We start from the raw sequence: 27,809 nt of genomic DNA, 5'->3' as shown, positions 1-27,809 counted from the left end.
TTCCTGTGCTTTTTAATGTATGAGGCAGGCAGGTTGTCAGCTACCTGCTCAGCTCTTGAAAAGGCCTTACATGTCACAGACTCTAGCAGCTCCATCTTGTCTGCCCATTTGGGTAAGAACAAGGCAGCACCGTGTGTGTTCATGTGGATGTCAAACAGGACCGTGTCCCTCTCTCTGGAGGCCATGGCTTGGGGCCAGGACAAAAACCACTTCCAGGTCTCAGGTCACAGGACCATGCAGGATGATTTATTTAAGGAAGAAAGCTTCAAGGGCTTAAAGGAAATTAAACGTGTATATTTCTCCAGCAATTATACATGTGCTTTCCCTTGAAAAATAGTCCCCATGCCCCGCCTGGAAGAAAAACCAGATTTCTCAATGAATCTGTGTTCTGAAGGCACCCAGGGGGAGGTGGTGTTTTTCTCGCAGTGAAAGCCACATGAAAGTCCTCACAGCGGCTTTGCACTGTTTCTGCTACAGCGCGTCTCAGGGCAGACTGGGGAGTCAGGGAGTCCTGTCTGGGAAAACGAGACAGGCTGGGCCTGAAACATTGATTTCTGGTTCAAGTTTCTCAGTGAAATGTGAATAGGGAATTTTCCACTTCTTTTTGTCCTGATTCACCTTGGCGGAGTCTTTGGAGTCCCAGACTGGGTCAGGGAAAGTCTGTTTCAGGTGGGCATCCAGCCAAACTTGCACCCCAAATGAATAGTCCTCTGTGCTGTTCCAGTATCACTTGTCTCCTTTTGGCCGGGAAAAGGCTCCATCCATCTGACTTCTGCTTTAACCATTTTGCTTTAGGAGAAACCAGGCCAGAATGTCAGGACAAGAGAATGTCATAGTGCCATGGAAGTCCTCATCACTGGCTCCGAACTTAAGTGGGTGATTATATCCATTTATACTAACTGAATAGCTAGTATATGTCAGGCTCTCTGCCAGACTTTGGGAATCAGAAGGTAAATAAAACACAGTCCCTGTTCTCAAGAGTTTACAGTCTGGTGGAGCTGACAGTTGTGCAAATAGCCAGGGCAGACTCTGTTAAAGATGACAAGACTGAAGCAGAGAAATGGGGGACAAGTTCTGGCTGGAAGGCATCAGAGAATGCTTCCCAAAGGAGTTGGCATTTGCACTGGGTCTTGAAGGATGAATGGGACTGGGAGATGGTGGAGTGGGCAGGGAAGAGCTGTCAGAGAAAAGTAGTGTGGTAGAACAGAGCGTCTCTGGTCCAAGGGGTACAGTAAATAGTCTGGGGCCCTGTAGGTAGATAAACAAAGAGAGGAGTAGGAAAGGCTTGAACAAAAGGCAGGGACCAATCTAGGAAGGACACTCTAAGTCCTGGTGAGGGTCTGGACTTGTCAAGGCAACAATGGACAATCATCAAAGGACTTAGAACTGGAGAGAGAGGAGTTGGACTTAGAATAGGTCCAAGGTTTTTTGCAATAAAGCAAGTGAAAAATTCATTTGGTCAATGTTAGGCTGAGGAAATGAAAAGTCAAAAATAGAATCAAAAGGTATTTTGGAAAAGAAAAGAAATTGATTGGCCATGAGGAAGAGGGAGATTTAAAGATTCCCAAATATGTGCTGACCCCCAATTTAGAGAATGATTGGGGGATGGTAGGATGGTTGCTGGTTACCTGAACAGTCTCTAGAGCCAGATGACCTCTGTCCAGCACCAGAGTTTTTAATTTCCTAGAGAGAAATTGAGGAAGTTCTTCATGCCTCAGTTTCCTCATCTATAAAAGGGCAAGGACAAATTGCCCAGTAAATTATGTTGACTATCACTGTGTTAAAAGGCCTATGACTTTTGGTATCAGTTATTTCTCAGGGTCCCCAAGGGTCTGTGACTTGGAACTTAAAAGGGGCGCACTGTGAAGAGGGTGTCCCTGGTGCATCACTTAGTTCATGAGGGTGAGATTCACTCTGCCCATTTTTACTCTCCATCTGGTAACTCATCTGACAATTTTGTTAAGTGATAAAATTTTCTGTGCCCCCCCCCCAAAAAAAAAGAGAGAGAGAGAGAAAATGCCTCTTTTGAAAGTGAAGAGGTCCAAGAAAGTGTTGTTTCTTGGGCAGAAAATGGAAGTTTTATAAGGGAAATTACTGCCAGAATAGTTTGAGAATTTGAGGTTTTTCAAAAGAATCCTGCAAATCATCCTTTGTATTCTCACTGGAAAAAAATGTTAAGAGTATTGTGATATGTGAGGTTTTTAACACCATTAAACAACATACATACAGCCCTAGTTGGTTTGGCTCAATGGATTGAGCATTGGCCTGAGGACTGAAGGGTCATTCCAGTCAAAGGCATGTACCTCGGTTGTAGGATCAATCCCCAGCATGCCTGCAGGGGAGGCAACCAATCAATGTGTCTCTTTCACATCAATATTTCTCTCTCTGTCTCTCCTCTCTTCCACTCTCACTAAAAAATGGAAAAATATTCTCAGGTAAGGATTAATTAAAAATAAAACAAAACAAAAGAACAACAGTAACATACATACAGAAAAAGTCCATAAAACATGCCAGCAAAACAAAGCATTATGAGTATTTGCATAACCACCACCCAGGCCAAGTAACAGAACATTGTCAGCTGCCCCCTCCCACCCCAACTCCCCTTCCTGGAATACCTCTTCACACCAAAAATAAATTTTGTCTTGACTTTTATTGCAACCACTTCCCTGATTCTCTCCTCCCACACCTAAGTATGCACCCCAGATTCCTGAACACCAAGAATTTATTTTGATCATCTTGACCTCCATGTCATGGAATCACACAATGTACTCTATTCTGTCTGGCTTCCCTTTCTCAAAGTAAGGAATGACAGCACCAATGCAGGTGTGAGCCTGTAGTCTGCATATTTTCACCACCACACTAGAAAACCATACTATAACTTACCTACCCATTTGACTTTTGGGCATTTGGGTTGTTCTGTTTGGGGGATATTCTGAATGGTGCTGCTGGGAAAATTCTCACCCATGTGCACACATTTCTGTTGGGATTTTCCTGAGCATGGAATTGTTGGGTCATAAAAAGTAAGTGTAGCTTCATCCTCAGGAAATACTTCTAAACAGTCTTCCAAAGTGGCTTCACCAGTCCACATTTCTACCAGCAGGGCTCAAGAATTGCCAACTTTTTCTATGTTTACCCAAACCCAGTATTGCCTATCTTTCTTACATGTTTTATGTCTAAAGGAGGTTTGAAGGGCATCCCAGACAAATAACCAGAGGTTGGTGTACTACCAGATGAACTTCAGATTTAAAGAGCTATAACATCTATAAATAAGCACAAGTTACATTTTCAGAGGAAGGCCCATAATTATGCTTTAACATACAAAATATTGTAAATCTCTGACTGGACTTACAGAGGCTGATTGTGGGTGGGCTGATGGTGCCAAGAGGGAGAGTTGTAAGGAGATACAATGGTGTTTCAGAAAAGTTTTTGAGATGGAAATGGAGGCAGGGATGGAAAGAATCAAGGATGCCTTGGGGCAGGTAGAAGCTCTGAGGGAATAGCTCTAGAAAAGAGTTTAAGGTTTTGGAACCATGTATTGGAATGGGTCTGCTGGTTTTAAAAATGTAAACAAGCCCTAGCTGGTTTGGCTCAGTGGATAGAGTGCCAGCCTGTGGACCGAAGGGTCCTGGGTTCGATTCCAGTTAAGGGCATATCCCCAGGTTGGGGGCTCAATCCCCAGGAGGGGGCATGCAGGAGTTAGCCAATTGGTGATTCTCTCTCTTCATTGATGTTTCTCTCCTTCTCCCTTCCTCTCTGAAATCAATAAAAATATTTTTTTAAAAAGCACACGAATACTATTATATTGCTCTTCTTACTTGAAATTTGCCTTTTCCCCTCAAAATATTGACCTATTTTATTAATTTTAATTACTATATGGTATTTATTGGCATTGGAACATTATATTTATTTATTCATCCCTATATGGGTGGATATCTATACTAATAAAAGCCTAGGTGACCCTCGTGCCCTTGTGCCCCGTGCACTCTCACATCATCACAAGATGGCTGCCCCCATGTTGTCACAAGATGGCCACCACAAGATGGCTGGCAGGGGAGGGCAGTTGGGGGCAATCTGCTGGCAGGGAAGGGCAGTTGGGGGTGATCGGGCTAGCAGGGGAGGGCAGTTGAAGGCGATCAGGCCAGCAAGGGAGCAGTTAGGCGCCAATAAGGCCAGCAGGGGAGCAGTTAGGGGGCAATCAAGCTGGCAGGCAGGAGCAGTTAGGGGCAATCAGGCAGGCAGGCAGGTGAGTGGTTAGGAGCCAGCAGTCCCGGATTGTGAGGGGGATTTTGAACTGCCGGTTTAGGCCCGATCCCTGTGGGGTCCCAGATTGGAGAGGGTGCAGGCTGGGCTGAGGGACAATCCCCTAGTGAACGAATTTTGTGCCCCAGGCCTCTAGTTAATAAATAATGCTGAAACATTTTTTAGTTTTTATATTTCTTAAGAGATGACAAAATTAAGCTGAAGCACATACAACAATTTTGGATGTTGAGTACAAAAATGTCTATTATTTTCTGGATATGGAAATATTTCATAATTTAAGCATGTTTCAATATTTAATATTAACCAAAACAAGACACAGAAAGAGAAGAGCACTGAATGGGCAGATCCTAGAGTCTTACTGGCTGATTTGACCAAGGAGCCTGTGGAAACAGTAGAGACCAGACACTCAAAGGGTCAACCTGGATGCAACCTAGCAAAGACCTTATGCTCCTCCCAAGCCACAAAGGTGGCCATGTGGTGCAGTTCTGGAATTAGACAGATACAGTGGGAACTGATTCCAGGGCTCACAGAATGAGACCCTAGGCAAACTGCTCTGTTCTCAGTCTCTTCATCGGAAAAACTCAGCAGATTTCATCTATTAGACAGAGCTGTTAAGAAAGTAAATGCAATCACAGACATAATTGGCAATTATACTAATTTGAGTTCATGAGGAAAGCAGAACCATTATGAGTGATAGAATAAAGACTCTGTTACAAGAATTTGACCATCAGAATTGTGTTGGAAACTGGAGAAGAGAAGATCTGGAAGGGGACAGTTGGAGGATCAGAGAAAAGTCACTTACTCACCAGGGGCCACGAAGAGATGGTGGTTAATAAGTCTATGTAAGGTTCAGCATTGATGGTGGCCTGAGGTCACTACAGGTCAGCAGGAAAGGCAGTTGGGGGAAAATGCTGGACATGAAGCATAAGAGAGCAAGGACAGAGCTCATTTCATAATGGTCAGCTCGGGTCTAATGGTAACTTGCTGGCCCATGAAAGGCATTCAGTCTCAATTAGGCCCAATAGCAAGGCAGACGCTTTCTAAAAGGGGGATAATTATCTGTAGAGGATGGCATAGTTTTGCACCCAAATCCTAAAAGTCTGTGCTATGCCTTATCAATAGGGACCAACTGAAAGTGTCATATAGCTTCCTTATCTGTCACAGATTTTTTTTTTAGCACCAATGGATCTGCTGAATCATAGGTTTCATTCAGCTGGCAGAGCAGCTTCCAGGCTAAATCTGCTGCAAAGTCTTTGCATTTTCTGAACCACACTCAAAAGTGGCAGACATTTAGGTTACTCGGTAAGTGAGTTCAAGTACCATGCTCAATGAAGTACAGTTGCCTCCAAAATCCAGAGGTTCGCAGGGCATTCTTCCATTTCCTCAGTGGTAAGAGGGGCCAGATGTTACAACTTCTTTTTCACTTTGGACAGAATATTTCAACATGTCCTGATCGCTGGACTCAGAAATTTCACTTTGATTTTTTTGAGATTTATTTTCCTTCATCTGCTTGCTTTTTTCTTGCCAAGGTTTTCAGAGTAGCTGCTATTTCCTGCTCACCAGGACCAATTAGCATGACATCATCAGCATAGTAGGCCTGTGTGATATCCTGTGGACTGAAGAAGCTATCAGGGGCCCTGGGATTAGATTATGACAATAGATTGGGGGGTTAATATAGCACTGAGGCGGACAGTGAAGGTGTATTACTAGCTCTGCTAGCTGAAAGCAAACTGTTCCTGGTGATTTATTTTTTATTTTTTTGGTTAATCCTCACCTGAGGATATTTTTTCCATTGAACTTTTAGAGACAGTGGAAGAGATAGGGAAAGACAGAGACAAACATCGATGTGAGAGAAACACATTGATTGGTTGCCTATTGCATGTGCCCTTACCAGGCCTACAAGGAGCCTGCAACCAAGGTACATGACCTTGACTGAAATTGAACCTGGGACCCTTTGGTTCACAAGCCTACACTGTATCAACTGAGCCAAACCAGCTAGGGCCCTGGTAATCTTTATTACGAGGGGGAGAAAAACATTTTCCAGATCAGTAGCTACCAGAGGTTGTGTTGATTTTCTTCAGTAACAAAAACAGATCTAGATCTAGAAAAAGATCTAGAAAAAGAACTGCAATTGGAGTTACCACCCATTAAATTTATGATAACCTGTTATTTTCCAAGATCCATTCATCAGGCCAAATAAGCAAGTTGAAGGTGGATGTGGTAGGATTCACAATCTCTGCATCTTTCAAGTCCATGATGGTGGCACTAATTTCTTCATGCCTCCAGAAAGGTGATTTTTTTAAATTTAATCTTTAGTAGGTAGAGATGATACTATTGGCTTCACTTGACTTTTCCTACCATAATTGCCCTTACTCCATGGATAAGGAAAACAATGGGAGAGTCTACTACTGGCAGAGTATGTCCCTTCCTAAAATGATCAATTCTGCAACTGGGGCAATAACTACAAGGTGTTCAGAGACACACTGAACCCTCCGTGAGATGGATCCAAGGCCAAACTCCATTGATCACTTAACTTCCATAAGCCCCTATTTTACTGTAGACAACAGTGCCATTTTTAGTCTCTTGAAATTAGTCAATTCAGAACCAATACCCAGTAATTCTTGAAAGGTATGGTCATTTTGCTTTTCCTCATGCAAAATCACACTGGTAAATGTCCTCAGGTAACTTTGGGAAAAACTAGAAAAAAGATTTACTGTATAAATTTTGGGCTGAATAGTAGTTTCTTCCTCGCGGATCAACTCTCTTTCATTCAAATGGTGATGGCTCAAGTCCTGGAATTTTCTACTATAATCACGTCACCTCTACTTGCCAGACCTAGAGCTTTTCAATTTGCATAAATCAAGTGAGACTTGAATGGGCCACTCATCAGTTTCAGTTTTCAGGTTGCTATGATCGATTAGCCAATACCAAAGAGCTCTCTTCAGGTCAAACAATTCTGATTAATGCTTTGACTCTGCTGTCCATTATGGTAGCCATCTCCTCTCAGACAATTAAGTGTCTTACCCTTGGCTTCTGCCACCTGCACATCCCATCATCTCCATGAATTCATGGAACCCACTTCAATGGCTACTATAGGTTCTTCAAAGATAGTGGGCTCCCTTTGTGGTATACATACCATATTACAAGGCCTTGTAAAGGGAGTGTCCTTGGGACCCTCCTGGAAACATAATTAGAAGGTGGGTAAACAGGTCTCACATAATAAATAAACTCCAATGTTCTTAGTTCCTTAGCATTTGGCCACCTTCCTCTACATTATATCAAGAAAGTTCTAGTATTTCAATTGCACTAGGTATAAGCCATCATTGGGTCTAGATTTGAGTTCAGTGAACCAAGCAAACTGTTAGAGACATTTGAAACTACTCAAAGTAACACACTGAATTGAGAATCTCTGCTCAGTGCACCTATATTGATATATTTGGCCCAATTCAGAATTGTATTCCTTTCACCCTGATACAAAGTCAATGAGATCCATTTCTAAACATGTTCCTCAGGTTTCTGTGAATGTAAATTGGCAGAACTTTGCAGTTCTTTTGTTGTATGTGACATTTTCACCTGGGTCACACTTTAATTCATAACCTCCAGGATCTGCTGAAACTTGAATCTAGTTATAGGGCTAGAAGCAATAAGAGGGAGTTGAGGATAGGTCTTGAGAAGAATCAGTAGTTTTCTGCAAGGCACTTCAGCTTCTTGGTTCTGGTCCAAGTTTTTCTAGAAAAGGTAGGCTGAGATTTTTAGTTAGTGGGGGAAGTGCTGCTTCTTATACAGAAGGTTCAGTGAAATTCAGAGCTCAAACTCCTCAGCTTCATCTAAATCTGTCCATGTTTCTCTCTCCCAATTGTCAGGGTCCCACTTCCTCTCAGTCAATGTTCTAACTTTTATTTTTTAATCCTCACCCGAGGATATTTTTCTATTGATTTTAGAGAGAGTGGAAGAGAGAGAGAAAGACAGAGAGAAACATCGATGTGAGAGAAACACATTGATTGGTTGCCTCCTGCAAGAGCCCTGACCAGGGCCCAGGCTGAAGAGGAGCCTGCAACCGAGGTATGTGCCCTTGACTGGAATTGAACCCAGACACTTCAAGCCGGTGCACTATCTACTGAGCAAAACTGGCTAGGGCAATGTTTCAACTTTACCTGTGGAGTGGTAACTTTAATTTGCATTATTCAGACCAAAATTAGACTTTGGGATTGATTTTGAGAAATTTTGACCCTGCAGCCATAGGAGATATGGGCTTTTCTTAGCTAGATCTTGAGTTGGGGACTTAAAGCTCTAAGGTCATAATTTTCTTTTTCCATTGCACTTAGAAACTACCTACCAATCCCTTTCTCCTCTTTATTTTAACTGAAACAATCTATGGCAGCAACTACTTGCTCATCTGAAGCCTTTCCTTCTATAGGCACTTGATTACAAGCATTACAGGTAATATTTTAAGTAGCTGTTTTGACACTGCATGCCAGGGACTACCGGTGTCCCCTTTATCACTGGTATCAGGATCATTATGCTTTTAGATATAATCAAAATAGAGAAGCCATTCCAGAAAGCAATTCCAGAACCAATTCAGAGAATTCATCCTTTAGATTCTCTTTCTCATAGTTTGATCGGCAAAGCAGAGCCACTCTCCATGATACAAAACAAAGAATTTTTTTATCGAGATTAGACTTTTTGCAACTGTGAAAGAAGCCACACAGGTAGAGGTCTGGAAGAGAAAAATTCCTAACTAGAGACCACAAGGGGACTGGTGAAGACTTCTGAGGGAAACGCACCTCCGTTTCCTGGTGGTTCTGAACTATTGCAGTCAGGAAGACAAGCTGGATCTGAAGAAAAGAGAGAAGACAACCTGGAACCCATGCCTGACTCTTGCTACATCTAACCTTGACAGTGTGTGTGGCCTACAGAAACTCATGCCCTCAGCCATGGAACTGAACTCATGACTGATACAGGACTCAGTGGGAGCTAGAAAAGCTGCAGAATGGGCTTCTGCCCCATGTCACAGAGGTGAGTGAGCAGATCAGTAACAATGCCTGTGCTGAGCTGTGGTGACACCTGTGGACAGGCACCAACCTTCAAGTAGGATAATTATTCTTACTTTGCCTTCCAAATTTCATGCCAATTTCTCTTGTGGCCAACCAGAAGGAGGGCTGTAGAAAGAAGGGGAATCTGGGAAATGTGGTTTGAACTTTGTTAGGCTGGTTCAGTATAAAACCACCAGAGCAGTCAATACTCCGTAGTTCTTTTTTTTTCTTTCAGATTTTTTTTTAAATTAAATCTTTATTGTTCAGATTATTACAGTTGTTCCTCTTTTTTCCCCCCATAGCTCCCCTTCACCCAGTTCCCACCCCACCCTCTGCCCTTAACCACACCCCTACTGTCCTCATCCATAGGTGTACGATTTTTTTTCCAGTCTCTTCCTGCACCCCCACACCTCTTTCCCCCTGAGAATTGTCAGTCCACTCCCTTTCTATGCCCCTGATTCTATTATATTCACCAGTTTATTCTGTTCATCAGATTATTTATTCACTTGATTTTTAGATACACTTGTTGATAGATATGTATTTGTTGTCATTTTGTTGTTCATAATTTTTTATTTTTACCTTTTCTTTTTCTTCCTCTTCTTAAAGGACACCTTTCAGCATTTCATATAATACTGGTTTGGTGGTGATGAGCTTCTTTAGCTTTTTCTTATCTGTGAAGCTCTTTATCTGACCTTCAATTCTGAATGATAGCTTTGCTGGGTAGACTAATCTTGATTGTAGGTTCTTGCTATTTGTCACTTTGAATATTTCTTGTCAATCCCTTTTGGCCTGCATAGTTTTTATTGATAAATCAGCTGACAGTCATATGGGTACTCCCTTCTAGGTAACTAACTGTTTTTCTCTTGCTGCTTTTAAGATTCTCTCTTTGCCTTTTGCCCTTGGCATTTTAATTATGATGTGTCTTGGTGTGGTCCTCTTTGGATTCCTTTTGTTTGGGGTTCTCTGCACTTCCTGGACTTGTAAGTCTATTTCTTTCACCAGGTAGGGGAAGTTTTCTGTCATTATTTCTTCAAATAGATTTTCAATATCTTACTCTCTTCTTCTGGCACCCCCATAATTCGGATGTTGGTACGCTTGAAGTTGTCCCAGAGGCTCCTTACACTATCTTCATATTTTTGGATTCTTTATTTATTTATTTTTTATTGCTTAAAGTATTACAAAGAGTATTACATATGTCTCCTTTTTTTCCCCCCACCCTTGACAATTCCCTGGCCTCCCCTACCTTTTTGGATTCTTTTATCTTTTTGTTTTTCCAGTTGGGTGTTTTTTGCTTCATATTTCAAATCTTTGACTTGATTCTTGTGATCCTCTAGTCTCCTGTTGGATCTCTGTATAATATTCTTTATTTCAGTCAGTGTATGCTTAATTTCTAGTTGGTCCTTTTTCATATCCTCGAGGGTCTCACTAAATTTATCGGCGGTTTCTAGGAAAACCTTATAACCATGGTTTTGAACTCTATATTCAGTAGTTTGCTTTCCTCCATTTCTTTCATTTGTGACCTGTTTCTTTGTTGCTGCATTTTGGCTGTTTCCCTGTGTTGATAGAGTGGCTTTCTGTGCTAGGTGTCCTATAGGGCCCAGTGGCTCAGCCTCCCCAATTACCTGAGGTGGACACTCTTGGTGCACTCCTTTGTGGGCTTTGTGCACAGTCTTCTTGTAGTTAAGCCTTGATTGTTGTAGGTATCACTGGGAGGAATTGACCTCCAGGTCAGTTGGCTGTGAGAAACAGCTGTGTTTACTGTGGGAGAACTTCTGTGCTGGAGACACCCTTCTGGGGCAAGACTTGCTTCAATGGGGCTTTGGTGCTCACTGAGTCTGTCCCCTGAGTGTGTCCTTTATGGATCTGAGGACTTGTAATCTGGATGGTCCCACTCTGCCCACTGGGTACACTGGCTCTTGGATCTCTAAGGAGGTGCTAATTTAGCCTCTGCCTGAGGCTACCCAGCAGGAGCTATGGAGAGATCTGCAGATTCCTCTTCTTTGTTTGGGGTTTGGAGGTGCCCAGGTGAGGCCCTGCTGTGAAGCACTGCAAGCTGCTGTGGGGCCTTGGGCCTTCTTTTGGATGTTCTGGGTCTCTCTGAACCAGCTGCAGTTTGTTAGGTAATTTTAGATTGCAAAGGGCCAGGGCATTCATATGCCAAAGCCTCTGCATACAGGTTGGGTGGGGCGGGGTCTCAGGGAATCAGCAGGGCGGAGCAAATAGCTATGGCTGATCCTCAATCCTGCCCTAAGAGGTCCTGTGTCTCAGTGTCCCAGTAATCGCTGCAAGCACCTCTGAGAGAAAGCCGCCCTGGAGTTCCAACCGATGCCAGACAGTCGAGTGTCTCCCCATATGCGTCTGGGTCCCTAGAGACTTGCCCAGAACTGGAGTTCAGAGCAGGTGGGAGCTTGAGACTCCCTCCTGACTGAAAAGGATAACCGCATCCTCAGTTGCCAGCCCTTTCCCCCGTGCACCTCCATGCCTCTGCACTTTACTTCTGCACCTCCTCTGAGTCTCCGTGTGCTTTTCTCTTTCCTTCTAGTTGTAGAATTTCCACTCAGCCAGCCTTTCTGTGGTTCTGTATGAGGTCAGTTTTGTCTTTTAGTTGTATTTTTGAAGTGGTTGTGGGAGGCAGCAATGTCAGGTGTTTACCTATGCCGCCATCTTGGTTTCTCTCCAATACTCAGTAGTTCTTATTTAAGGAGCTCAAGATCTAACCTAAGGATCAGTACCTAGAGGGAGATGCCAAGAGAGAAGGATGAAGAGGAGCCATGTAAAAATTGGAATATGAGTCAGCCTAAATTAATACTGTCTGTGATATTTTACTCATAAAAATCAGGATCCCAGGAAGCCAGAGGGGATTTGATAACAATGAATAGAATCTGCCATGCTTTTCTAGAGCATTTTATGGTTTGGAAAATGCTTTACATCCATCATTTCTTTCTGGGTGGATTGACCTACAGCATTCACTTATTCACTAAATATGTATTGGGCATCTGCTCTATGCCAGGCACTATGCTAGGTATTTTACATATGCTGCCTTCCAATATGATATCTCTTTTATATTTCACTCATTGCTATTTTACATATAAAGAAATTATGGCTATAACTTTGGCAATACAGAGATGAGCAAGACTCTTTCCTTGCTTTCTAAAACAAAGGTTGGCAAACTTTTCTGTAAAGGGACAGATAGTGTGTATTTTAGGCCTGTGGTCCATAGAATCTTTATTACAACTTCTCAACTCTTGTCTATGGAGAAAGCAGCCCATAGACAATACACAAATGAGTGGACGTGACTGTGGTCCAACAAAATGTTATTTACAAAAATAGCTGGTTGGACAGATTTGCCTGTGAACCATTGTTTGCTAACCCTTTACTACAAGGTCACAGTCTAGAGGAGGGACTAATGTAAACAGCTCATAATGAGACAATGTGGTAAAGAGGTATAAGTCCAAGCAGAGGACATAATTGTTTAGGGAACTTGGTGAAACCTCCACACAGCTTGTCTAGAATCGTGACCTGTGTGGCCTGTATTTCTAGGTCACTGCCATCTAAGACCCAGGAAATGGGTCTTAGATGGCAGACAAATACAGACAAATACAGGGTGGGATCTGGCACTTACAGCCAATCAGAGCATGTGTCTCCCTCCTGCCGTGGTATGGGGGTGTAGTTCACTGTTTGCTTCCCCCTCCTGCATTAACTGCTCCCCAATACTTCTAGAAACCCAGAGTTCCATATCCTTGGCAGTGCAGAAGCTGCGGGCTTGACCCAACACTGCCCTAGGATGATACTTTCTTGTATGTGATCCTCAACTTCTTCTGACCCAGACTTAGGAGACAATACTTCCTAGCAAGTGGGCCACCAGTTAACACTTCCTGGAATGCCCTCTGGATATGGTTCCTGCTAGAGGTATGGGATCACACCTAGGAGGCAGGCTTCAGCTCAGTACATGGAAGAACTCCCTAAAACAGCAGAAACAGCCTCAAACTGTCATGAGTTGTCTAGGGAGATGAGTTTCTGTGGTGGAGCAGTGGCTAATGACCATCTGAAGGAGAAAGACTCAGGAGCATCTCTATACTGCTCTCCTATTAACTAGCTCTGTGGCCTTGGACAAATGCCTTGACCTCTCTGAACTTGGTTTCATCACTTGAAAATGGAGATTACATGTCTCTCATATGGCTGTTGTGTAATTAATGAGAATTTCATCCAAATTCTCAGCATGCAGCAGCCTAGCATGGAGTGGATTGAAGACGCCTTGGAGGGACACTGACATCGGGTGGGGTGGAGTGAAGTAACACTGAGGTCTGAGCTGTACAGCTCTCTAACACACATATCTAATGAGAATTCCTTTCCTTATATGAAATGATCTCATGGAATCCTAAAAACAAAGGAATATGACCTCAGAGGATCCACTTGTTAGAGCCCTAAAACTGAACATAATGAACATTTGTTAACACAAAAGGATTTGATGTGGAGGAGAAAACAATTGTGGAATTTCCATGCTTTCTGATTTTTCATGTATATAAACAGTTTTGGGTAAAAGACATTCCAACGTAAAGTATTTCCAGTCAACCTGAAGGAAGTTTTGCTTTTAAAGTGTCTATATTAGCAAAGCTTTCATGAAGGTTTGGGGTGGAGAAGGGGGAACTTTTTAAAAAAAAACTTTTGCATGCTGCTTGTTTAAAATATATTACTCAATGGGCTGGTCTTAGCAATAGGCATCCATTTCCATAATTCCTCCACGAAATGAAAGTATCTGAATTTGTGAATCAAAGAAAACGCAACTCCTTTTTCTCAATGCAGATGGGAAGAACCCCAAGAGACTAGGGAAGCAAGAAATTATCAAAGCTGCGTGCGGTATTTACTAAGTAACTTTGTGCCAGTGCCCGGGGAGCTGCCACCACGGCTGCCAAGCCCCATCGCCCTCGCTGCCCGGTGCAGAAGGGGCTCGCTGCCCTGGGATGGAGGAAGCAGGAAGTTTGCTGAACCCGGACAGAAGAAAAAGAACGCATTCTGGAGAGTCCCAGCAGGTGGGGGAGCCCCTTTGCACAGGGAGGCTCTTTTGACCCAGAGCACACACAATAGAGCTCTCTCAGAAGAGAGATTGTTTTCCACGGGTTTCTTCTTGGCTCTGGGGATTTGTCCTAAGTGCTTTCTCTGTGTGTGAGTTGTCTTGGCCTTTCTGAGCTTCTTTCCCTTTGGAACTCTGCGATCTTTCCACTGTGTGCCATGTCCTTGTTAAAAGGCTGAGTCACTCTCCTTGCACTATGCAGCCTCCACATTCCTTCTTTGGATTAAGGTAACTGGGCCTATGTCTGGTGGCTCAGTAGGGGAAAGGGCACCTTTATCACCCCCTCAGGCACCAGGCACCCCCTCAGGAGCATTGTTGAGGGACATAGGTTTCAGATGAAAAGGTGTCTGTAAAAGGCTGACAGGAACTGCTTCGGCCAGATGACCTTTAAGATCTTTGCCAGTTCTGAAATGCTCCGATTCTAAAATGGTACGAGGCCCCAAACAATGCCATTTGAGGAAGGGCAGGCGGAACTAAAGATGTGTATGACTCAGAGGAGGCAATAGAGCTGCCTTTAAGATTTTTAAGATCTTAAAGAGATAGATTAGTCTTAGACTATCTGCCTTCAGAAGGCAGAAATTTTGGCTGGAATTTGATCACAGGATGGGAGTTTATAGTTTAGAGAGAAAAGGAACTAGGTCCCCAGGTGTAAAGCCTGAACACCTGGATTCAAATCCTGACCACTACTGACCACCATGTGACCCTGGGCTAGTGACCTCACAGAGCCTCTGCTTTCTCCAGGGTCACGTGGTGATGATAAGTTTGGCTTGCTTCTACTATTGATCTATCGTGAGGCTAGACTAGGATAAGGGAGAGTGCTAATAAATTCTAAAGTTTTTCAGATTTAATCTTATTTTTCAACCCCGTGATTTTATATAGTTGATACCCAAAGTCTAGAAAAGTTAAAAAATTCAAGTGAGACCACACAATATTGGTCTAAGGCAGTAGCTGATAAGGCCTCACTAATAATTATATTAATTAGAAACCCTGGGGTAATAAGCTTTTGGGGGACGTTGGGGCCGTGATGCACCCTCAACCTCCCACTGGGATTTTATTCACTGAAAGTTTTATTTTCTGATTATAAAAATAGTCCATGCTCACTATGAAACTTGTGGAATACAAAAATCACAAAGAAGAAAAGTTTAAAGCATTTTATGATTCTGCTATGTGGCTGTATTTACTGTTAAAATTTTGATGTATACCTTTCTAGTCTTTTTTCTTTGCATATACATATTTGAACATAATTGAAAGAATATTTTATGCAAATTTTTGCATCCTGACACATTTTTCCCCACTTAACAGTTTATTATATACTAGAGGCCCAGTGCACGAAATTTGTGCACATATAGGGTCCCTAGTGCAGCTGGCTGCCAGCCAGGGCCTTCCTTCATTCTGCGCTGTCCCCTGGTGGTCAGTGCACATCATAGCAAGTGATCAAACTCCCGAGGGGACATTTTGCATATTAGGCTTTTATATATATAGACTAGAGGCCCAGTGCATGGATTCGTGCACCAGTGGGGTCCCTCAGCCTGGCCTGTGCCCTCTCACAATCTGGGACCTCACAGGGGATGTTGGACTGCTGGTTTCAGCCCAATCCCCACAGGCCAACCTCTAGGGATCGGGCTGAAACCGGCAGTCCGACATCCCCTATGGGATGAATTAGTGCACAAAGCAGCAGGCAGCCAGGGAGGAGCCTGAGCCCAGGCCGGGCACAGGGCTGCTCTTGCTCATCCTGGCCCTGCTGCACCTGCCACTGCTGCCACCGCTCAGTAGAAATAATGAGCCTCACAGTGGATTGGGAGTGATGTTTCTCTGGAGCTTTTCTGAATGGTTCAGGAGAGAGTTCCTCTTCTTGTCCTTCATGAAGTTTTCCATGGTGGCCTCTGTCCCAGCTGGGAGTGGTTTCTGAATGAACCACTGTGGAGGATCTATCACCTGCTGAAAGACTGTGACCAGTGATCTGAACACTAGTATTTCATTCATTAATTCATTCATTTATTCATTCATTCATTCAACAAATATTTGAGCACCTTATCCACTTTAGACAGTATTCTACATGCTAGGACCACAGCAGTAAATAAATAAAACCCCTGCATTCATGGAACTTATATTCTAGAGGATTCTAACAATTCGGAGAGAGTGGTTATGGGGTTGATGATGCCAGGCTCTGAGGCCTTTCTGTTCCGAAGGCTCTTCTCCCAAATTACCACAGATCTTTTGTTTTCTCCCTTCCTCCAACAGCTGTTTCCATTTCCTCCTCCACATTAATGACTCTCCTTTCATGACCCATTCCCCTGGAACCGGGGGAATTAGTGCAAAAAAGCAATTGTTTAGAAGCAGGAAATATGATCATTTCTTCAATGATTGAGAGATCAAATAAATTAACAATTTTATAAATTTCTTTTCTAAAATGTACCCCCTCATTTAATTAAGTTGCTTTTGTCTTGTAGCTGATGACTTTTTAAAATTTATTTATTAGAAGTGCTTCACTGGGGAAAAACTTTTATTTTATCTAGTTATCTATCTATCTACTTATTTATTTTTAATCTTCATGGTTGAAAGTATGACATATGTCCCCTTTTGCCCCCATTGAGCCGATAACTTTCTTTCTGAGCATGGCCAGCCTGCATCAGAAGGGCCCCCGCCCCACCTCTCCCCGGACCCAGGTTTCAGGGTGTGTCTTTTATAGCAAACATGGCACCCCTGACCCCACCTCCTTTATCACTCCACTCTGGCTGTGAAAAGAAAGAGAAGAAAAGTGGTTTGTTTAGTGGGAGCTCTTTTCTGAAGCCAACAGGGAGAACAGGATTTGAAACAAGAGGAGGCTGCATTTGGGGTCAATGGTTAACCAGTCAGATTAATAAATTCTAGAAGGAGGAAGTTGCCAGTGAGTAAAAAGCCCAGAAAAAAATGTCTCCCTGTGGTTCAAAAGCCAACTAAAGTTTACCAAGATCCGTGACCTGTGATTAAAATGAGGCCAATACTCATCTCATTCCCACCTGAAAGGCTGCTGCCTTTCAAGAGAGCCACCTGGCTCTGCTCTTGGGCACAGCGCCCCGGTGCAGCAGCCAGCAGTGACTTACGTGGTGCCCGCCACTCAGACCTCACCAGGATGCCCCACCATGCAAGCCTCTGGGCCTTGCCCCAACTCCACAGACTTTTTTCCTTGGAACCCCCTCCTCCGTGTCCACAGGCTTTCTCCCCCAACACAGCTTCCACCCAATGTCTGGAATCGGATGGAGAGCATTAGGCCAGCTGAGAACGTTGGGCTGACATGAACCAGGGAAGCTGGGCTGTCCTGGCCTCTGCTCTGACTTGCTCTATGAGTTTTGGCAAATTGTTTACCTCAGTTTCCTTGCTGTTGAAATGACAGGTTGGCCTAGGGCAGTGGTTGGCAAACTTTTTCTATAAAAGGCCAAAATAGTGAATATTCTAGCCACCCAGTTGGTGTTTCTCTCAACTCCCACTCTGCATGAAAGCAGCCATAAACAGTATGTAAATGAGTGGGTGTGGCTGTGTCCCAATAGGGTTTTATTTACAAAAACACCACGCTGTGAACAGGACTGGCCAGTAGGCTGCAGCTTGAGAACCCCTGGAGGAGATCCCTAAGGAGCTTTGCAACACACAAATATCACTGAATCCTGAATTGTTTTACAGAGAGAAAATTCCGGCCCAGAGATGCTAAATGACATTCCCCAAGCCACCAACTATGTGGGTGACAGAGTTGGAGCCAGAAGTCAAGTCTGCTGGAGTTGGAGCTAGAAGTCAAGAGCTCTCAGTTCTTCCGGGGCAAAGCACGAGCTGTTTGGGGGACATGGGGCTTACCCTGACAACCACTCTCAGACCCTGGGTGCGGGGCTGGGAGGCGGCACCCTCTCTGCCCAGCTCTGGAGGGCTTTCTGGCTCGGGGAATGTCCCAGACTGAATTAGATAAGGGACACTACAAGAATGGGGCAAAGCAGTGGGCAAAAGGCTGCCATTCATTTTGAATCGAGAAAACTGTGGCTTCAGAGAGGGAAGTCCCTGTATATTCCATGTCATAACCCCTGCTTCTCAATCTGCATATGTTGACCTTCTTTTCACCCAGATGGTGCCGCAGGGAGGAAGGCCCCTCCAGCGTGTGCTCTTCCTGCGTGACTGAATGTTCCCCCAAAGGGGCTCCTCCCAGGAGATCAGCTCCTCAGCCTGTTCCTCCCCGGCAGAAGTGGCGTGGCCCAACACGGCTATCTATTGTTACACTTCCATGACATGCTTCCCTTCAAACAACTTCGTGTAAATTTGCTTGGGACTAGCTGTTCCTTGGCTGATGATCCAGAAGCTTTTATGATGTTATTCTGTTTTCCTCTTTGCCCCCAGCCTTTGCCCTCCAGAGGGGAGAGACCATGCATAGGGTCCAACGGGGTGGGGTGACACCTCTTTCACTCTGATTCTCAAGGGCCCCACGGTCTGGCCAGTGTGATCCTCTTTTCCACACTCTATTCTCCAATTCCTGCACGACCCCTTGACAGCACCCTGACCACAGGATTCTGGAGCAACAATATGCCCCATCATCACCGCCACCCTGATGACTTCTAAAAATGAGACAACACACTCTGTCTGCATTCATTGAGCTCCAAGGAACAGGCCCAGTTCTGTTTGGTGTGATAAGATTTTGTAACAAAAGTTGCATGAAAGATATGAATCTTGGGAATTAGTTTGGTACAGGGGTTTTCAACCAAGTGAGGAAAGAAGGATTGGTTTCAGCAAGAGACTGGATTGGAGAGCTACACTGGTTCTGAGAAGTCATCCAAGGAGGATTCCCCGAGATGGTACATGAAGTTCCTGGTCAGCTGGCATCTTCTAGCTGCAGGGTGGGCTCAAGATGATTCCTACCTAGAGTGTAGACCTCCAGGCTAATTTTGGAGGTTGTTGATTGTATTAAATGGGGTCTGGCAGCTAGAACACCCCAGTCCACTATCACAAATCCTAAATTGAACTACGATGGTCAGAGTCTGAATTCTCTGTGTGACTGATTCTCTGGTCTTGTCACATACTCTTCCCACCATACCCCTCATATTCCTGCTAAATTCACTTGCAGCAATCCCTGATCTATGTCTGCTTTCTAGCTCCTGCCTTTGCTGACAATGTTATCCCCTGTTTTGAAAGCCCACCCCTCTTCTGGACTGCTTCCATTAGTCCTTTAGCTTCATTTTTTATGGTTCTTATCATTTCCTTTTTTATATGTTAGTTATCTGTACCCCAAGGCCCTATTGAACAGTGATATACTTTAAGGCAGGGACTCTATCCAATTCATTACTATAGCCCCATTTCCTTCTATGATCTTTGGGGTAACTGTTGAAAGAGTGAGCAGATGAGTGAGTAAGTGATCTTTCAATGATTGGGCAGGTGAACAGTGCCCGGCCCCCAAAGTATGTCCAAATACCAATCCTCAGTACTGATGGATATGACTTTATTTGGAAATGGGGTCTCTGTAGATACAATTAAGCTCAAGATCTTGAGATGAGATCATCCTGGGTTTAGTGTGATCCGTAAATCCTTTCCAGAGATAGAAAAAGAGAAGAAACAGAGACACACAGAGGGGAAGGCTATGTGAAAACAGAGGAAGAGATTGGAATGATGCATCTATAAGCCAAGGGACACCATGAATTGCCGGAAGCCAGGAGAGAGGGATGGAATGGGTTTCTCTCAGAGTCCTCAGAAGGAACCAACCCTGTTGACACCTTGATTTTGAATTTCTGGCCTCCAGAACTGTGAGAGAATAATTTTACCTTCTTTTAAGCCACCAGTTTGTAGAAACTTGTTATGGCAGCCCTAAAAAGCTAACATAAGGGGGGGGAATACTTTCCAACTATTTCTATAAGGCCAGTATCACTCTGATACCAAAACCAGACAAAGACATTACAAGTAAAGAAAACTACAGATCAATGTCTCTTCTGAATGTAGATATAGAAATCCTCACAGAATATTAACAGATCAAATCCAATAACATATAAAAAGGATCAATGGTTCTCAACCTGTGGGTCGCTACCCCTTTGGCAGTCGAATGACCCTTTCACAGGGGTCACCTAAGACCATCCTGCATATCAGATATTTACATTATGATTCATAACAGTAGCAACATTATAGTTATGAAGTAGCAACGAAAATAATTTTATGGTTGGGTCACAACATGAGGAACTGTATTTAAAGGGCCAGAAGGTTGAGAACCACTGGATTATATCCCATTGGTAAGTGGGGCTTATCTCAGGAATGCAAAATTGGTCCAAGTCCAAAAAACAATTAATGTAATATACCATATCAATAGAATGAAATCAAAAATGCAAGATCATCCCAATAGATGCAGCAAAGTATTCAACATAATCCAACACCCCAGCATTCATAATCAAATACTTGACAAACTAGGAATAGAAGGGAGTTTCCTAAATCTCATAAAAGGCACCTACAAAAAACTCACAGCTAACACTATACTTAACGGAAAAAGAATGATTGTTTTTTCCCTAAGATCAAGATTAAGACAAGGATATCCATTCTTGCCATGTCCATTTAGCATTATACTAGAGGTTCTAGCCAGGGCAATTAGGCAAGAATACAAAATGAAAGGCATTGAGATTGGAGATGAAGTCAAACTATTTCTTATTTGCAGATGGCATGATTTTGTATATAGAAAGTTTTAATAAATCCACTAAAAATCTGTTAGAACTACTAAGTGAATTTAGCTAAATGAAATTTAAAAATAATTTAATTTACAATATCATGAAAATAATAAGATACTCTAGAACAGCGGTCGCCTGTGAGGTTCGAAAGGTTGGCAACCACTGCTCTAGAATACATTTAACAAAAGAAGCACAAAATGTATACTCTAAAAATTATTTTTAAAAAACAGTGTTGAAAGAAATTAAGATCTAAATAAAAAGAAATATATCCCATGTTTATAGATCACAAGACTTAATATTGTTAAGATGACAGTACACTCCAAATTGATCTACAGATTCAATGTACTACATCAAAATCCCATCTAGATTCTTTGCAGAAAATGATAAGCTGATTCTACACTCATATGGAAATTTGAGGGACTCAGAATAGTTAAGACAATTTTATAAAAGAAGAACAACATTGAAGGACTCACATTTCCTAATTTTATAAGCTTATGTGAAACTATAGTTATCAAGACAGTGCGGTACTGTTATAAGGATAGATCAATGAAACAGAATTGAGATTCTAGCAGTAAATCTTCACATTTATAATAAAATGATTTTTGATACAGGTGCCAAAATAATTCACTGAAGAAAGATTAATATTTTCAATGAAAGTTCTGGGATAACTATATATCTACATGCAAATGGATAAAATTGTACCCATTCCTCATACTATTCACAAAAATTAACTCAAAATGGATCAAATACTTTAATGTAAAGTTAAAACTACAATGTGCTATAAAGAAAATATAGGGTTAAATCTTCATGAGCTTGGATTAGGCAAAGTTTTTTTTAAAAATGACACCAACAGCACACGCAACAACAGAAAAACAGGTTCATCAACATTAAAAATATTTTGTGTTTCAAAGGACATCACCAAGAAAGTGAAAAAACAACCAAATGAATGGGAGAAAATTTTTGCAAATCATATATCTAATAAAAGACTTATACCTAGAATATATAAAGAACTCTTAAGACAATATTAAGAAAGACAAATAACAATTTAAAAATTGGGAAAGAATCTGCATATTTCTCCAAAGTCTATATACACATGACAAAATGAGTAATTAGTCATCAGGAAATGCAAATAAAAACCACAATGAGATCTCACTTCACACCCACTACTATGGCTGTATTGAAAAAGATAATATCGAATGTTGCTGAGGGTGTAGAAAAATCAGAATTATCATACACTGCTGGTGAAAATATAAAATGGTGCAACTACATTAGAAAACAGTCTGGCAATTTCTCAAAAGATTTAAACATAGAATTACTATATGACCTGAAAATTTTACTAGGCATATACCCACGAGAAATAAAAACATGCCCACACAAAAATTTGTATACAAATATTCATAGCAGTATTATTTATAACTAGAGGCCCAATGCATGAAAGTTGTGCAAGAGTAGACCTTCCTTCCCCTGGCTGCCGACACCAGCTTCCCTCTGGCACTCAGGACCCGGGCTTCCCTTGCAGCCCTGGCTTCATCTGGAAGGTCGTCTGGAAGGATATCCAGTCTAATTAGCATATTATGCTTTTATTATTATAGACAGGCAAAAAGTGGAAACAACCCAAATATTAACCAACTAAATATGGGTTTAAAAATATGGCATATCCATACACTGGAATATTTTTCAGCACTAAGAGTGAAGTACTAATATATGTTATAATATGGCTGAACCATGAAACTATTATAAGTAAAAAGGCCATCCTATATAATAAAAGGCTAATATGCAAATAGACTGAACAGCGGAACAACCAGAACAACCGAACAACCAGTCGCTATGATGTGCGCTGACCTCCAGGGGCGTGTGCGGAACATGGCAGGCATTGGTCGCAGCAGGATGGTGGAGCAGGTGAGCGGGGGTGCCAGACCAAGGTAGGGTGCTGGCTGCTGTCAACAGGGTGAGCCTCTGGTGGCTACTGAAAATTTTTTGCTCCCACGTGCTGCAATCCCACCTGGCACTCGTACCTGATGCCAGCGCTGGTCCCACTTGCACCTGCTGTAGCACCAGAGCCACCACTGGCATCCACTGGCATCGCTTGCCCCACTCATACCCGTAGTTGGCGCCGAAGCCACCACTTGTACCCGCTGCCAGTGCCCAGCACTGGTCCTGATGACTCGGCGCCATCAGCGGGTGTGAGTCACAGATGCTGGCCCTGATTGCCCCTGAGGGCTTCCCCACCTCCCCCTGCTCCTAAGGGGCAATTGGGGCAGCAGCCGTTACTCGCAACCACCGACAACACCAGCCCTGCTCGCACCTGCTGCTGGCGCTGGCCCCAATCGCTCTGCACCATTAGCAGGTGCGAGTAGGGCTGGCACCATCAGCATGTGGGAGCGGCGGCAGAGGGAGTGGGGCTTCCAGAAGACAGGGGACCAGGGGCCATGGTGGGAGGGGCCAGGTGGGGGCATGGAAGATGGGCCTACACCCTGTGCCTACTGCAGCCTTGAAGCCCACAGTTCCTTTCAAAGTGCACAAATTCGTGCACTAGACCCCTTGTATATTATATTTGTATAAAGTTCTACAATAGGTAAATCTATAGAGATAGAAAGTAGGTTACTGGTTTCTTAGAGCTGGTGAGGGGTGGGGAAGGAGGAAAATAAGGGGTGGACTGCAAAAGGGTAGGGAGTTTGGGGGGAAGGTTAGAAAAATTTCCTAAATTTGATTATGGTGATGATTGCACAACTCTGTGAATATACTAAAACCCATTGAATTATATGTTCTAAATGGGTGAGTTGTATGGTATGTGAATTATATTTCAATAAAATTGTTGCCAAAAATTTTAATGTATATATTGATATAAAAAGACTAGAAATTAATACTCCCAACTGTGTGGTGGTTTAGAGGTGATATTCTACTTTATACTTTTCTATAGTAACCAAATTATCTATTGTTATGTGGTTTCCTTTTTCTTATTATTATCATGAAAATGAAGATTATAAAAAAGTAGAGGCCCGGCGCATGAAATTCGTGCATGGGTACAGTCCCTAGGCCTGGCCTGCAATCAGGGCCATCTTTTCCAGCTGCCTCATAATGACTGGTCCAGCGGTAGTTCTGGTCGTTCTGTTGTTAGGGTCAATTTGCATATTACCCTTTTATCATATAGGATAGAGGCTTGGTGCACAGGTGGAGGCTGGCTGGCCTTCCCTGAAAGGGACCCCAGATCAGGGTTGGGGGTCCCTGCTGGGGGTGGAGCCAGCCTGGGTTTGGGGCCACCGAGAGCTTGCAGGCCAGCCACACCCCCAGCTTTGTCAGGAAGGATGTCCGGAATGACGTCCGATCTATCTGGTCTAATTAGCATATTATCCTTTTATTAGTATAGATTATTAAACAAGAGACTAGATGGTGCTCTTTCTTTCCCTTTCCTTTCTTTCCTCTTGTGGCAGATTAATTACTAAAATGACACCTAAATTGTTCTGAAATGCAATTGAAAACGAAAATATATCTTAAAAGTAGAGACACTTTATCCAGGAAATAGATCTTTTCTGTACAGCATCCTTGACAAAGGGTCCAGCCTCCACTAACCCCAACAGTGACCCAGAGCAAGCTCACTTCATCCCCAGGCATCATGTTCCTGAGGGCTATCTCAGAAGGTTTTGTTTTGAGTTGAAATATTCCTCCTCAAAGTTTTCCTCATTGGTCTAGTTTGCCTTCTGGAGTCACTCAAGAAGCCGTCTGTTTCTCTTCCACCTTCCACAGGACAACCCTTCAGATACCTTTAGATAAATAGCAACTCCCCGAGACTTCCCTGCTTTAAACCAAACACTCACAACTCCTTTAATCGCTCCTTACATGATATATGTGTCAGTCAAAGCTCTGAGTTGCAAGCAGTAGAAACCAACATTAGCTGACTTAGGTAGAAAGGCACTGCTATTAATAAGAAATGAAGTTGATCACCAAACTGGCGTAAAAGTTGCAACGCCTGCTTGAGCAATGGGCAGGACAAGGGGTGTTCAGACCGTCAGAACCACCCTGACCTGACACTTGTCCAGAAGCATATTAGGAGGGCACACTAGATGTCAAATGGAACCCATGCCACCACAGGGAGGAATGGTCTTTCTAAATGGTAATCCTGTTTTACCTGCACAACGGAGGAGGCAGCAGCTATTTCTCAAGAACTTATGGGGAATAATAGGTAATGGAATGTATCTGCTAGTAGACCCTATCTGCCTTGTTGGGTCAGTGTGGCTTTCTTTAAAGCATCAGGCATAGATGGTATTATGGACAAAATGTTTGTTCCCTCCCCCATTGATTCACATGTTAAAGTCCTAAGCCCCATGTGACTCTGTTTAGAGGTAAGACCTGTGAGGAAGTAATATTTAAATGAAGTAATAAAGGTGGACCCCTCCTCTGATAGAGCTGGTGCCCTTATAAGAAGAGGAAGAGACACCAGAGCTCCCTCCATCTCCTTCATGTGAGAACAGAGCAAGAAGGCGGCCCTCTGCAAGCCAGGAAGAGAGCCCTCACCTGGAACTGAATTTGCTGGCACCTTGCTCTCACAATTCCCAGCCTCCAGAACAGGGGTGGGCAAACTTTTTGACTCGAGGGCCAGAATGGGTTCTTAAACTGGACCGGAGGGCCGGAACAAAAGCATGGATGGAGTGTTTGTGTGAACTAATATAAATTCAAAGTAAACATCATTACATAAAAGGGTATGGTCGGGGTTTTTTTTTGTGTTTTTTTAGTTTTATTCATTTCAAACGGGCCGGATCCGGCCCGCGGGCCGTAGTTTGCCCACGGCTGCTCCAGAACTATGAGAAAGAGATGTCTGCTGTTCCAGCCAGCCAGTCTATGGTATGTTATTTTGGCAGCCTGAGCTGACGAAGATAAATGGGTTGGTAGTCGTTATGCGCTTTCAGATACCTGATATTTCTACAAAAACTAGTAGCCCCATTGAAAGACATGAAAACAGAGTCATGACACAGGGCTTCCCTGTTCATGCACAGACTTGTTCTCATGGTGGTGGTTTTGATGTATTTATTTCAAGAAGCATCAAATTAAGAAAAAAAAAATCAGCATTCAAGAAAGCACAGGGTTGTAGCATTTTAGGAATCCTTCAGAGTAGAAATTTCAATCCTAGAGACAGGGACCAGATGAGTTATGTACCAGTGGCCTGGGAAACTTTCTTAAAATGAAGGCTTTAGGCTGCACCCTTGGGGAGTCTAATTTCCTCAGTCTGGGATGGGAACCCAGCAATCTGTATTTTGAACAAGTGTCCCAGGCGATGGGGCTGGGCAGAGCCAGCACTAGGAACCTGCTCTGGGTAAGCAACTCATTCCTCAGATGAAAAGCTAAAGAGGAAAACCCAGGGCCAGCCAGGACCAGGGTCTCTTGGCCTCTGGGTATTTGTCTCTTCACAGCACTGACCCATCTCTGAGACATCATGGGCTAGAGACACCACTTGGTCTGTACAAGGGTCATGGACATCTTCCATGAGAGCAAGCGGCTGAAGGGGCAGGAATTCTGAGAGGGGGAGAGACTTCGGTGTCCTGGTGACTGCTAACCTACAGCTAGGCTTGAAAAGGATAAGCAGAAATGAATAAACAACTGGGGGTGGAAGGGATTCCAGGTGGATAAAACAGCTGGAGCAAAAGCCTGCTGGCTTTGGGAATGTATAGGCCAAATGAGGGGAGAGATGGCAGTCGCCCCCATGATGGTTGTTGGCCTCTTCCAGAGCACTGGGCACTTGCGATGCAATTGAACTTGAGGCGTATGTGACTGGTTGGGGCTGTAATTACTTTGTAAACCCTAAAACACCACTGGGAACATAGAGATTGGCAATAAATACCTCATAATGCCATTTCATAACTTGCCTTGATATCCAGAAATGAAGGAGCTGAGGTATTTGTAAATCAGCAGAGAGTCATGAGTAAATCATATGACTCACCCTATTGGGAGTGAGGAGATTCTGCCCCAAAGGGAAGAAAAGCACATATGTACCCCAAAATACCACAGAGGAAGGAAGAGCTTACCTCATTCCCACAGCCCCACTGAGTTCTCCCAGCTCCCTGTTGGGTATGTATATTGGCTCCTGCTGCTTTTAATGAATGAGAGGGAGAGGCCACAAAAAAATGCAAGGCGGAAGGGGTGCCTCCCGAGTGACTCAGGGCAGAGATTGCACGTCTGATTATGCCGGGAGACTAGTGAACAGAGCACCAAGGCCCATCTTATCAGCACTCAGCCATCAAGTCACAGGCATTCCTTGAGGGCAGAGGAGGCAGCTGCCAAGTAGGCCCAGAGTCAGATAAATGCAGCTCGGGGTAATGCCAGAGGTTTCCCCACGCCCCACACCCCACCCAAGACTGCGTACTACCCCAGCATGCAGCTCCCAGGGCCTTTTTCCAAAATGACCATCTCAAGCCACATGCACTCCTTACACCACGGGATGTATGATGGTTGCCCTTAGGGTCTTGGGGGATGTCAGGAAGGGAAGAGAGGCTGAGAGATGCCTCAAGCACCTTTCACTCTGAAAGGCAGAACAGCAGTACATGCACAATAATCTGTGGGATGGCAGTATCCGAGGTGCAGGAGAAGGGACAGTTCTAAGGAAGCGCCCAATTTCCAAAGATGAAGTAGTGCCTTCTGGGAAGGCATAGGGCAGGGCAGCATTGAAGTTGAGACTTGAGAGTTGGAATTTGGAAGTGATGGGTGCACAAAACCACAGATGGTGGGGCTGGCCTGAGTAATGGAGATGGTGGTGATCCATGGCCCAGCCACCACTTCCTGGCTCCAATCCTTTCTTTAAAA

At 43.5% G+C, this 27,809-nt stretch overlaps 1 long non-coding RNA gene across 1 annotated transcript; it reads right to left on the bottom strand.

Moving 5' to 3' along the window:
• Positions 1–224: 224 nt before the first annotated feature.
• Positions 225–27,334, bottom strand: LOC132229251 (uncharacterized). Its single transcript, XR_009451663.1, has 4 exons — positions 27,035–27,334; positions 9,045–9,095; positions 1,629–1,727; positions 225–789 (listed from the first exon to the last, which is right to left on the bottom strand). It is a non-coding gene; the product is annotated as an uncharacterized LOC132229251 (long non-coding RNA).
• Between the last annotated feature and the right edge of the window lie 475 nt (positions 27,335–27,809).

Source organism: Myotis daubentonii, chromosome 3 (assembly GCF_963259705.1).
Source record: "Myotis daubentonii chromosome 3, mMyoDau2.1, whole genome shotgun sequence".
In the NCBI taxonomy this organism is placed as follows: Eukaryota; Metazoa; Chordata; class Mammalia; order Chiroptera; family Vespertilionidae; genus Myotis; species Myotis daubentonii.
Note: the sequence above shows the minus strand (reverse complement) of the source record. Positions and strands in the feature narration are given on the sequence as shown.